We start from the raw sequence: 11,188 nt of genomic DNA, 5'->3' as shown, positions 1-11,188 counted from the left end.
TACAAAGTATTAAAAACAATGCAGAACAATGTCTGCATTCATTTCTGACTTGCAAGAAACAACCAATACTTTTCTCATATGGGGCAGAAGTACTAAAGGGCGAATTGTCGCCAGTGATCGATTGGTACCCATCGCAACACTTCACCAGGCGAAAATGCACTCTGACTACGCCAACTCACTAAAATGCAGAGTTTTGTCGTGGGTGCCGAACGATGGTGACTTTTCGATAGTGTTATTTCGGCATTGCGAGCATTTGATAGTGAAGATGCACTAGCGTTCATTTCTGCCTAGTGAAACTTCGCTAGAGATCTTGCGCTCAGGTCAATTTGCATAGGGCTTGAAATTTAAAGTTGTATGGATGTCTTTATGTTAAATGTTGGTGCATATACTTACAAATTACACTTTTTAAAACACATGCTCAAGGAAACTTAATAAAGACAATACGGTTATTCTAATGCCCTACACATGTGCCCACTGTAAAATGAATGTTCCATATGTTTGTAAATGTATGGGGAAAACCAGCTACCCAAAAAAAGTTCAAGTTAATTCTTTTGCAGGCAATGAGGCTGAAAAAAGGAAAAGACGCCAGTGTTTTTTGGACTTTAATGAATTTTTGGCGAATGACCGATAGCGCCAGTCTCTCTTGCTAGTCAATTGGCGTCTGTGCCCGTTAGTAACTCAGCGATGTCCCTGTGGGCGGTAACACTAGTCACTAGTGTTAGGCACTTCACCCTTAAGTAAATCTGCCCCATGAAATCAAGTTAAGATACTAAAAAGATTGAATTCCAGAATTAGTTTCTGTATTCTGCTATAACTGGATAGTAAAATCAGCAGGCAGGTGTCTGAAACCAAGACGTAGACATGATAAGGCTGTCTGATCTGTTATTAACGAGAGTAAGATTTCGATAGCAGGTGATGTAAGAAAACGTCCTAGAGAGAGTAGAATGAATCAAGTTTAATAACTTCAGTCGTAATTGTTCCCCAATGCTCTGTTCTAATTACTTAGAGAACAAACCAGACTGTCACTAGATATTAAGCTGCTTCCAGGTTGAGCATGGAACAGAGATAGGAATCAATAAGCATTTATTGGGGACTGCTGTCAAGAGCCCTTTAAGTTGTGGGAACAGCAGCACCCAAAGCCCCATTTGCAAGATAGAATGCCGGAGGGACATCATAGTAATTGCTCTGCAATATTTCTGAGATCATGATTTCAGGTCTTGAGGCAATAGTGAGTTTTAAATGGGGGGTGTTAAAGAAAAAACATACAGAGGTTATGGTGGTCAGCCTAATTACAGCCCGCTCTCTTATACTTCAAAGAGAAGCAAGAGACAAGCCAATTAGGTGGAAGGAAGATAAGGTATGTTTTATTTGTATACTAATTAAACCCCTGATGAAATTAAAGGAAAAACACACAGCCCTGTAATTGTGTCTGGGAAAGGTCACTTTGGGTTCACTTATCACAAAAGCACAGCCTTGAAATATCTTTTTAATCCTCTACAAAGACTAAGTTAGACTCCCCGAGTCTTATTATTTACAAAAATAAAACTGGGAAAAAATAACTAAAAGCTAATTGTATTTTCTGAGAGGGATTTTTCCCCTCTCCAAAAATCAGGCTGAATATGGTAACGTTAGACAGAATATACTGGTAAAACACTTCATTATTAGTCTTAATGTCATTAGCTAATTGATCGGCATGCATTCTTTATATGGTTTACACTTCTCTTTAACGTTAGTATTATTCTGTAGGAGACGGACAGTGAGAAAGGATAAGGTAACACATCTGGCACTACAGTAAGACACATCCAGTGTTATATGTAATATCAGGGATTGCTATTAACCCTTTCTCAACTGAATTACATGACAGACATGGCATACACTTTGACCTCTTACATTCAGATGCAGCCTCATGTGGTATAAACTGCAGCAGGTAATTTAGTATGCTTTGAATGGGACAATTACCCAAATACCCCAAACACAAGTGTTTTCTGTTCAATAAATACACCTTATGTGCCCAGTGGTAGATTGCATCCATTTCATTCCATTTTCACAACACCCATGCTACAGGTATGCAACTTGATGGGTTCCACCTGCATTTGGTACTTGCTTGCACCACAATGTGTTCAATTCCATAGGAAATACAGGTTCACGTTCCCCTGTGCTGAAACAAAAGAATGATCCAACACAGGGGAACAAGGGAAAATGGTCCATGTATAAGAGGCATTGTGGCACACCGGGTGCTTCAAAAATATGTTTTCTCTTCTAATTGTCTTTAGAAAGAAAGAGGAAAAAGGAGACAACACTAGTACTACCCACATTCAGGCTAAACATTGTTTTTGTTCTACAAAAAAGGACATACAGTATTTAGACTTACAAAAGTGTTGGTAAGTACACAGTTCTTAACGTGTCAGTCGCCAAATTGTAAAAATGTTGTAAGCACGACAAATTCACAGAAGATATCTTACAGTTTTATGGATTTGACGTAATGCTCCAGATTTTAAAAGGTGATGTTATCACGGCAAAATAACTGTTGTTATTGTTCTGTCAAAATGTCGTTCGCGCAAAAAAAAAAAATTCACTCTACAGCAGTGATCCCCAACCAGTAGCTCATGGGCAACATGTTGCTTTCCAACCCCTTGGATGTTGCTTCCAGTGGCCTCAAAGCAGGTGCTTATTTTTGAATTCCAGGCTTGGAGTTGGAAGTTTTGGTTGTATAAAAACCAGGTGCACTGTCAAACAGAGCCTCAATGTAGGTTGACAATCCACATAAGGGCTACTAAATGGCCAATCACAGCACTTATTTGGCACCCTAGGAACATTGTTCATGCTTGTATTGCTCCCCAACTCCTTTTACTTCTAAATGTTGCTCACGGGTTCTATAGGTTGGGGATCCCTGCTCTACAGACTAAAGCCACATTAACCTATCAATAGTTTTCCCTGACATTTTCATTAAGTTGGAAACATTTTGGCAGAAAATATGTCTGTAAAAATGTTGTGGGTATGACTTATTCTCAAAAAAGTTGTACATACTACAGAAAAATAGCCACACCCACTTTTTAACAACATTTTTAGAGAATTGTTGGTAGAGCCGGAAAAATTATGGGAAATAGGTCTGTGAATAAGTCGGCATAAATACAACATTTTTATAAAACATTTTACTTTACCAATATTTTTGTTAAATCCTTCCCTTAGGGGAAGATTCACTTGTCGCCAGCATTACCATCCGCATCAACATTGTCAATTCACTAACAGGCACGGGTGCCAATTTGCTAGCGAAAGAGACAGTCAGTAGCATTCGTTTGCATGCTAATGGCAGGCGACTTTTCACTCTGACGAAAGGTCATTACTCCGCAAATTCAGTAAAGTGTGGATTTTACGGAATGTTACCTCTTTCGCCAGAGTTGACTTTGCCACCTCAGACCAGGCGAAGTGTTCAAAAGAAGCTAGATCTTCCTCAATCTTATGTCAATTACATCATATCCTGTCTGCCAAAAATGCATGAAAGACGAAAAACGCTGGCGACCTTTCCTTTTTTAAAGCGGGATTGCCTGCAGAAGTCCTGACTTGAAATTTTTTTGGGTAACCAGTTTTCTCCAGACATTTCGTAACATATGGAACATTCATTTTACAGTGGCCTCATGTTTAGGGCATTATATTAATTCTCTTGTCATTTATTAAGGTTCCCTGGACATTTGTAAGAAAAAGTGGTAACTTCAAGCATTTGCAGCAACATTTATAATAAAGACCTCCATACAACTTTAAATTACCCGCCACATGCAAATTGACCTTAGCGCAAGATCACTAGCGAATTTTCGCTAGGCACAAACGAACGCTAGCCCATCTTCACTATGAAATGTTTGCTAGCGAAAAGTCTCCAGTGTTTGGCACCCAGGGTGCATCTTCATATATTAGTGAATTAGCATAGTGGTAGCAAATTTGCACCTGGCAAAGCGGTGCGATACGTGCGAAGAGGTCGCTGGCTTCAATTTGCCCTTTAGTGAATTTGCCCCTTAGCGTTTCTCTATGAGAGCAGGTAGTCCATTTGTATCTTACCGTAACTGCCCTTTTTTCTTACAGTTTCTACTCTCATTATTTTTAAACTAATGTGTGCATGTGTGTGTAAATCTCTATTCTACCTTTCATGAATAAAACAATAACAGATATTGCAGTTGATCTTGCCTACTTGCCTTGGCTTTGCTTCTAAGGTCTTGTTTGTTAACCACTAAAATATAGATTTCGCAAAAGCAGAAGCAAATTAAACATGAATGATTCTTGTTTCCTCTATTATGTTACACGTGATGAATGTAGCCTTTCATGATTTATCCACATTTGGTAATTTCTATATTGTTTGAAGTATGAAATGTGAGTCACTGAAATCCTTAATATTGAATATTTGCTCCTTATAATTATATAAAAGGATATCAGCCTGCTTATAAAGTACATCATAAATAGCCAAGACATTATAAATAACAGATCAGCAAACCAATCATTTACTGTATGTGGTTTCTCAGCATATTGGATCATGTTTGGATCATGTACAAGCCACTATTTTATTAATATATATATATTATTAGAGAAAAAAGAAATAATTTTAAAAAATTTGGATTATTTGGATAAAATGGAGTATATGGGAGACAGCCTTTCTGTAATTCAGAGCATTCTGAATAATGGGATTCCAGATAACAGATCACATACCTGTATAAGCATTTTCAGTAACTGCTAAGCAATGGAGCAATAGCGAATGATCCTGCTGAGCCTTCTTATCTTTAACATAATGTCATCACACCTGCCTTTGGGTTCAAGTACGTCTTTATGATGGCTATGCACCTTTGAATTTATGAATGCAGTAAGATTTGCTGCCCCATACTTGTGCCTGCTGAAAACAATCTCTGTCAATACCCTTCACTTTAATTTGGCTTTAATTTTGCAAGCTCTGACTTATTACAGATTTACATTATTTACATTGTTCAAATGTTCTACTTTAGGAGGAAAACTAACATGTGACAGGTTGTACAAATTAACTAATTTAACCTTTCTAGCAAAAAAGAGAAATTTATTTTGCACACACCGTGACCACGGCATTGATGACAAATTGGCATTCTGGCCACAGCTTCTATGAGTTTGCCATCAGTTTCCCTATACAGGTATGTTATCAGTTATCTGGAAACCCATTATACAGTAAACTCCGATTCATGGGAAGACCATCTCCCATAAACTCCATTTTAATAAAATAATATTTTTTTTTAAAAAGAAGTCTGCTTTCTCTGCAATATCAAAACAGTACCTTGTATCTGATGTCAGCTAAGGTTGCCAAACGAGTGGATCTGTCCCCGATATGCCACCAGGCAGAGGGATATCGCACTAATCCCATAGTTCAGCCCTAGGGCCAAATGATCGGATTACAGCGTTAGCAATGGGTGCCAACATGATGAGGACCGCATCAACTAGCCGACGCGCTCCTCAGTCACAAAGAAATAAAATAAAACCTGCTCAATCGACATGAGGCCAATTTTCGGCAAGATGTCGATTGGGGAGGCCCATCGGAAAGCCACATACATGGCCAGATAAGCTTCCAAATCAGTCTAAAGGACCAATATCGGCATCTTAAACCTGCCCGTATATGGCCTCCTTTAGATATAATTAATCCTTATTTGAGGCAAAACCATCCTATTGGGATTTAATTAACGTTTAAATGATTTTAGCAGACTTCTCAGACCCCTTACCTCCAGGTCCTGAGTATTCTGGATAACATGACCCATCCCTGTATAATACCTTGCTCTGAGCTCCCTTCCTGCCCGTTGTAGACAAAGGGGCAAATATACTAAAGAGCAAAGTGTGAAAATCACAATTCGCAGGGACATCACCAGTTTACTAACAGGCGAAAAAAAAGACAGTTCACTAGTGAAAAAGCTCAGCTCAAGAGACTCCCAGGCGAAACAATCTTTAATCTGCAAATTTATCAAAGGGTTAACATTTCTATACATTACCCTTTTGAATCAAGTCTATTTCACCAGGTTCTGGGTGGGGAATCGATAAGAAGAAACTACATCCTCAACATTATTGTGTCAATCCTGAATTCCAAAAAAATCATAAAAAAAACAAAGCTCTGGCGTTTTTTCATATATTAATGTGGGATTATGTTTGCAAATTGTAACTGTTAAATATATGTCATTTATACTTTTTTTTATACTTTTAACCATTTGAAGCTCATGCCACATTTGTTTTAGGGTGGGCTCATTTCTAGGACAACAGAGGATCTCTTTATTTTACTTTCTTGGACATTTTTAATAATAATAAAGACATACATATGACCTTTATGTACACGCCATATTTAAATTGATGTAAGCGTAAGTATGTTAATGAAGGAAGAAAGTAACACTAGAGAAAATCAGTTAAAAAATGTTTCGCACTGACAAATTGTCCCTGGCGAAAGTATGCTGACATTAATTTGCCGAGACAATTTTTTTTTTATAAATACATGTATTCACCACAGAATAAAGTCTGAAATAGTTGAGTCAAATATGGCTGAGCCTTCCGTATCGAAAATTCACAGATAAGTAAAACTGCTCTGTATTGAGTATCTTGACTCCTGTATTTTGACTCTGATTCATGCCCTGTCCTGGAATTTTGTCTGGATAGCAGACTTGTAACTCGATAACTGATTTAGAATCAGTTAGGCATTTAATTTGACTATTTACTGTTTTATTATATGTCACAGAGACAACCCTTAGCAGCACAGGGTTCCATATTTGGGCCCTGATCCCTACACATCCCTGTTCTACATGAATAATAGGGCCTAGGGCACACCTATGGCAGAGTGTTTCCCACTCCATGTCTCTAAAGACAGGACAAAAAAAATGGAATTCTGAGTGCCAACAATGCTTTAGATTTAGAGGACCTAAGTAGGTAAAAATATATTTCATCATTGCTGGTTAAAAAGGGTCTAACATGCTTCATAAACATATTCACAGCAATTTTAGTTGCTGCTCAGTACAATATTTGCACTCAGTTTGTTAATATGTACCCACCCTCAAATCTATGGCAAACTCAGATGGGGCATTTAGGGGCCTATTAATTAAACAAAGAGCAATCCTGCAGGCAGACATGTAAAAAAAACAAAAAAACAGGTGTTTATTGAAGAACAGAAAGCAAAAACAGCCTTATGCATTTTGTGTTCTCACAAGTGTTACACTTAGCGGCACACTTATCAAGGGTCAAATTTCAGATTCATGTTTTTTAAAACTCCCATAAATTCTAAATTCGACTAGCCAAAATGTATAAATAAAATCTAATTTTTAATACTCAATTTAAACAACTGGAAACCTCGAATCTAATTTGATTTGACTTCGACCAAACACGATAAGAGTTTTTTCTATGAAGGAAGGCTGCAAACATCTCCAAATTGATCCCTGCACCTCTCCATTTGACTTAAACAGTAAGTCGGCAAGTTTTAGGTGGCGAATTGTTAAATTTGAATTCTTAAAGTGCTTCTTAAAGTATGATAAATCTCGAAAATCAGAAAATTAGAATTTAAAAAAAAAAAAAAACTCCAATCGAGTTTGGATAACTCTCTAGTAGAATGAAGTAATCATGAAGTAAATTCGAAAATTCGAATTTTCAATAGGCCTATGACTAAGGGGGTTATTTATCAACATTTGAAAAGTTCTCACTATTTTCTGAAAACTACTCTGACCAAATCCGCACTGACTTTTTGCCATTATTTATCAATACATTTTCACAAATCTTTCTTGTGCGGTCATGATATACCCTGTAGTCACAATAAAATTGTAAATAAATCATAATCCTAAATTTGTTTGGATTTTTTGCCGAAAGCTACAATTTTTTTTTGTAAAATCACCCAAAAGCTATGATTTTTCAGAAAACTAGCACAACACAGAAAATCTTCCAATTGTTAACGGGACATCTGCCATTGACTTTTACATGTTTTCAGCAGGTCTGATTTGGAGTACTTTTTTAACACCATCCGAAAAAATGTGTATTTTCTCCTTTAAAAGTTTGACTAGAAAAATTCTGAGCTTAATAAATAACCCCCTCTGTGAGAACATGAAACACACAAGGCTGTTTCTGCTTTCTGTACTTCAATAAACATCCTGGAGGATTGCTCTTTGAGTGCCCGCCTCCTTATACATGCGGTGAGTCTCTGGGACACAAAAAAAAATCTTAGTGCCTATTTATTAAACCTCAAATTTTTCTGGTTGAGTTTTTAAAGGGAAAAAACCTGAATTAGATGAAGTGACGTTTTCAGGGTGACAATTAGAAAACTTTTTGAATTGACACACTACTCTGTCAAGACTTTTTCCCACAATTACTTTTTCAAGAAATGTTATTGATTTAGTTTGGTCAGTTTTTTTTTCCCATTATAGTGAGAAAAAGTTGAGTTTTAGTAAATAACCTCCCCCAAATGTAAGAGTGGATTGTTGATTTTTTTTGTATTTGTAGGATAATTTTAGGATTCATTTAGTTCATTCATTCAGATTCATTTAGAATCTCACACAGGATTTACAAGCTGGCGCATTTACCAGTCAGTTTATTGAAGCATAGTAGTGTGACACGACATTGTTTGTGTTCAGAGACAAGAGAATATAATTTAACTTATTCCAAGGCAATTAAAATTTTACAATTACAATTACTTATTTCCCAGCAGGATTTCCCTAATCATCCTTGTCATATAACAAACTTAAGTTCCCAATGCACCCAACATGTCTTACTAAATGGTAGCTTTGTCAGGTATGTAATTAACAATTGTGTTGCGTGTTGATAAATAAAATTGTCAGTGCTTCTTCTACTAATTGCTAATCCAGATAATGTATAATAGGTTTAGTTTATGTCTTAATAAAATACATTGTAATTTGCTTTTTCTTACTACATGACAGTTCATAATCTGTCCTCACTTTTCTTTTAATAGGTAGTACATAAGGACCAGTCTGAAGAAATTCTGCTTGCATTTAGTTTAAGTTACTATACTATTCAGTTTAAGTTACTGTACCACATAGCATGGTCTTTTGACTTGAGACAGTATTAAAACTTAAACCTGAACAGGACTCTTACCTGGTTGACGTGCAATATGGCCAATCATACCACGTCATAACCCGTCACATGTTCTGGCCCTTGTAAAGACAGTCTAATGATCAGTGCAATGATGGGCAAAGATCTAACTGTTTGGTGACCGATATCAGTTCGTTTGGTGACCTAATGCCAAAAAGGTTTAATCTTCTGCCATTGGCAGCTACAGTATAAATTACAGCATTTGTAACTCTCAGATCATTCAGATTGAGCAACCAAAATACTGGGACTTGAGTATAGTATTAGGTGCAGATTTATCAAAATGTGAAATTATTGTTTCCCTAGTAAAATTCCACCATTCTCTATTAATTATTCATTTTGTTATGGATTTTTAGACACATATTTTTCAAATGGTGAACTCTAACTTTAACCCAAAATTGTGACAGAGAACTTTTACTTTATGGATGCAATTAGCACTTTATGTCAGATAAAAAATATGGCACAAGAAGTAAAGAACATCATCAGGTCAAGTGTTTAGGTCCCGTTGTGCCCTGTGTGAGGGTAAAAATCTTCCCTTTCCCGCTTCTCATCAAAAGAGAGCTGTCAAACACAGGTAAAGCTGGATTCATATGGGCAGCTGCAGGTCTCTGTGTCTAAAATAATGGAGCTGAGGCCTGCTTCAATTCAAAAACAAATAAAGTGCAAAGTGAAAAAACATGGCCTTTTGCATGGCCATTGCACTTTTCCCACATCCTTGTTGTTGTAAATGACCAATAAGAGCACTTGAAGAGCACATTGTAAATGACCTCTAAGAGCACCTCAGGGGATTGATCAATTCACAATCCCTGTCTCCAGACCACTCTATGTTATGAAATAAGACAGCAACAGACACATATAAATCTCTTTTTGGAGCCATCTCTAGGTGAGCCACTTGTCTTACTGTACTCAAAGTCTGTTTTGGTTTCCCAGGTCTCTTGCTTTGTACAAGCAGGAAAATGTAATAGGAATTCACTTGATCTACTGGTCAAGTAGTCTTGCATTGGTCATCAATACCACTGGGGCTGGGTTTGCATAACAGTTAAAATGCTGGGTGCACTTAACAGTTAATATTGGCAAATGAATATAATGGTGCCTACAACTGTAGACCTTTTTATTTAAATGGTCGTCCTATAAATCTTCAAGGGATATCTGCTCTACTGCTATTAATACCACTATTATTGTCTTTCTGGAGTCCATGCAGTAGCTTAGTTCCACGTGATCCTCATCCATTGCTTTCCGTCCCTGGTTTGTACCTCAATCCTCATTCTTGATGGGGATCCAAGAGAAGGATATACTTTGCTTCCCTGGTTTATATGCACTATGTAAAGGCTGCTGACCTTGCTGTCAAATTGTATCCTATTTATCCACTTCCAAAAAAAGACTACATAACATAGTGGTGTTGTGCTAAACTTTTTCACTACTTGTAGCTTAAATATAAAACATTCTAGGAGATAGGTTTGCCCTCTCTTTTAATTATGAAGGCCATATTGTAGAAGGTATATCTAAATTACTACAATTCTACTAAATATTGTGACAATTATTATTGCACTGTGTAAGTTTCCAAAGCAGCGTGAAAGATAGATTTTGAAAGAATCTTCACAGCATGCTGCTGAAGTGCAGGGGTCAAATATAATGATGTCATAAACAAGCAATGACTGCATCAGGAAAGAGGAAGAATGGTTGTTAGTCCAAAGTTCACTAATACAGATACATGGCCACATGGATAGTTGTTAAGACACAAAGAACAGCTTCAAAAATTAGCTGACATTACACAAATCTCAGTAAAAATCCAATGTCTCAAGCTTCATGGAATGATGTTTACTGTGGAACTGCCATTCTGAAATGATTTGTAACCAAGGCCAATGTGTATTAGGTGTAAATAGCAAAAAAAACCAAAACCCTAGACTTTTGAGCAGTGGAAAAATATAGCAAGATTATTATTGTTATTTCCATATATTGAATAAGGTGTCTCCAGAAAACTCTGTCCTGTGCCCAACGGGTACATAAAGTAATAGATATTTAGGTATGGCCAGATATAATGTGTAAAATGCATACTGTATATGAGACACTCATATGATGGTTACTTAAAAACAGATTCAATATCCGATACATGTTGTGCAGTATTTAC

Source organism: Xenopus laevis, chromosome 1S (assembly GCF_017654675.1).
Source record: "Xenopus laevis strain J_2021 chromosome 1S, Xenopus_laevis_v10.1, whole genome shotgun sequence".
In the NCBI taxonomy this organism is placed as follows: domain Eukaryota; kingdom Metazoa; phylum Chordata; class Amphibia; order Anura; family Pipidae; genus Xenopus; species Xenopus laevis.
The sequence above is the reverse complement of the archived record's forward strand: the minus strand, read 5'-3'. Positions refer to the sequence as shown.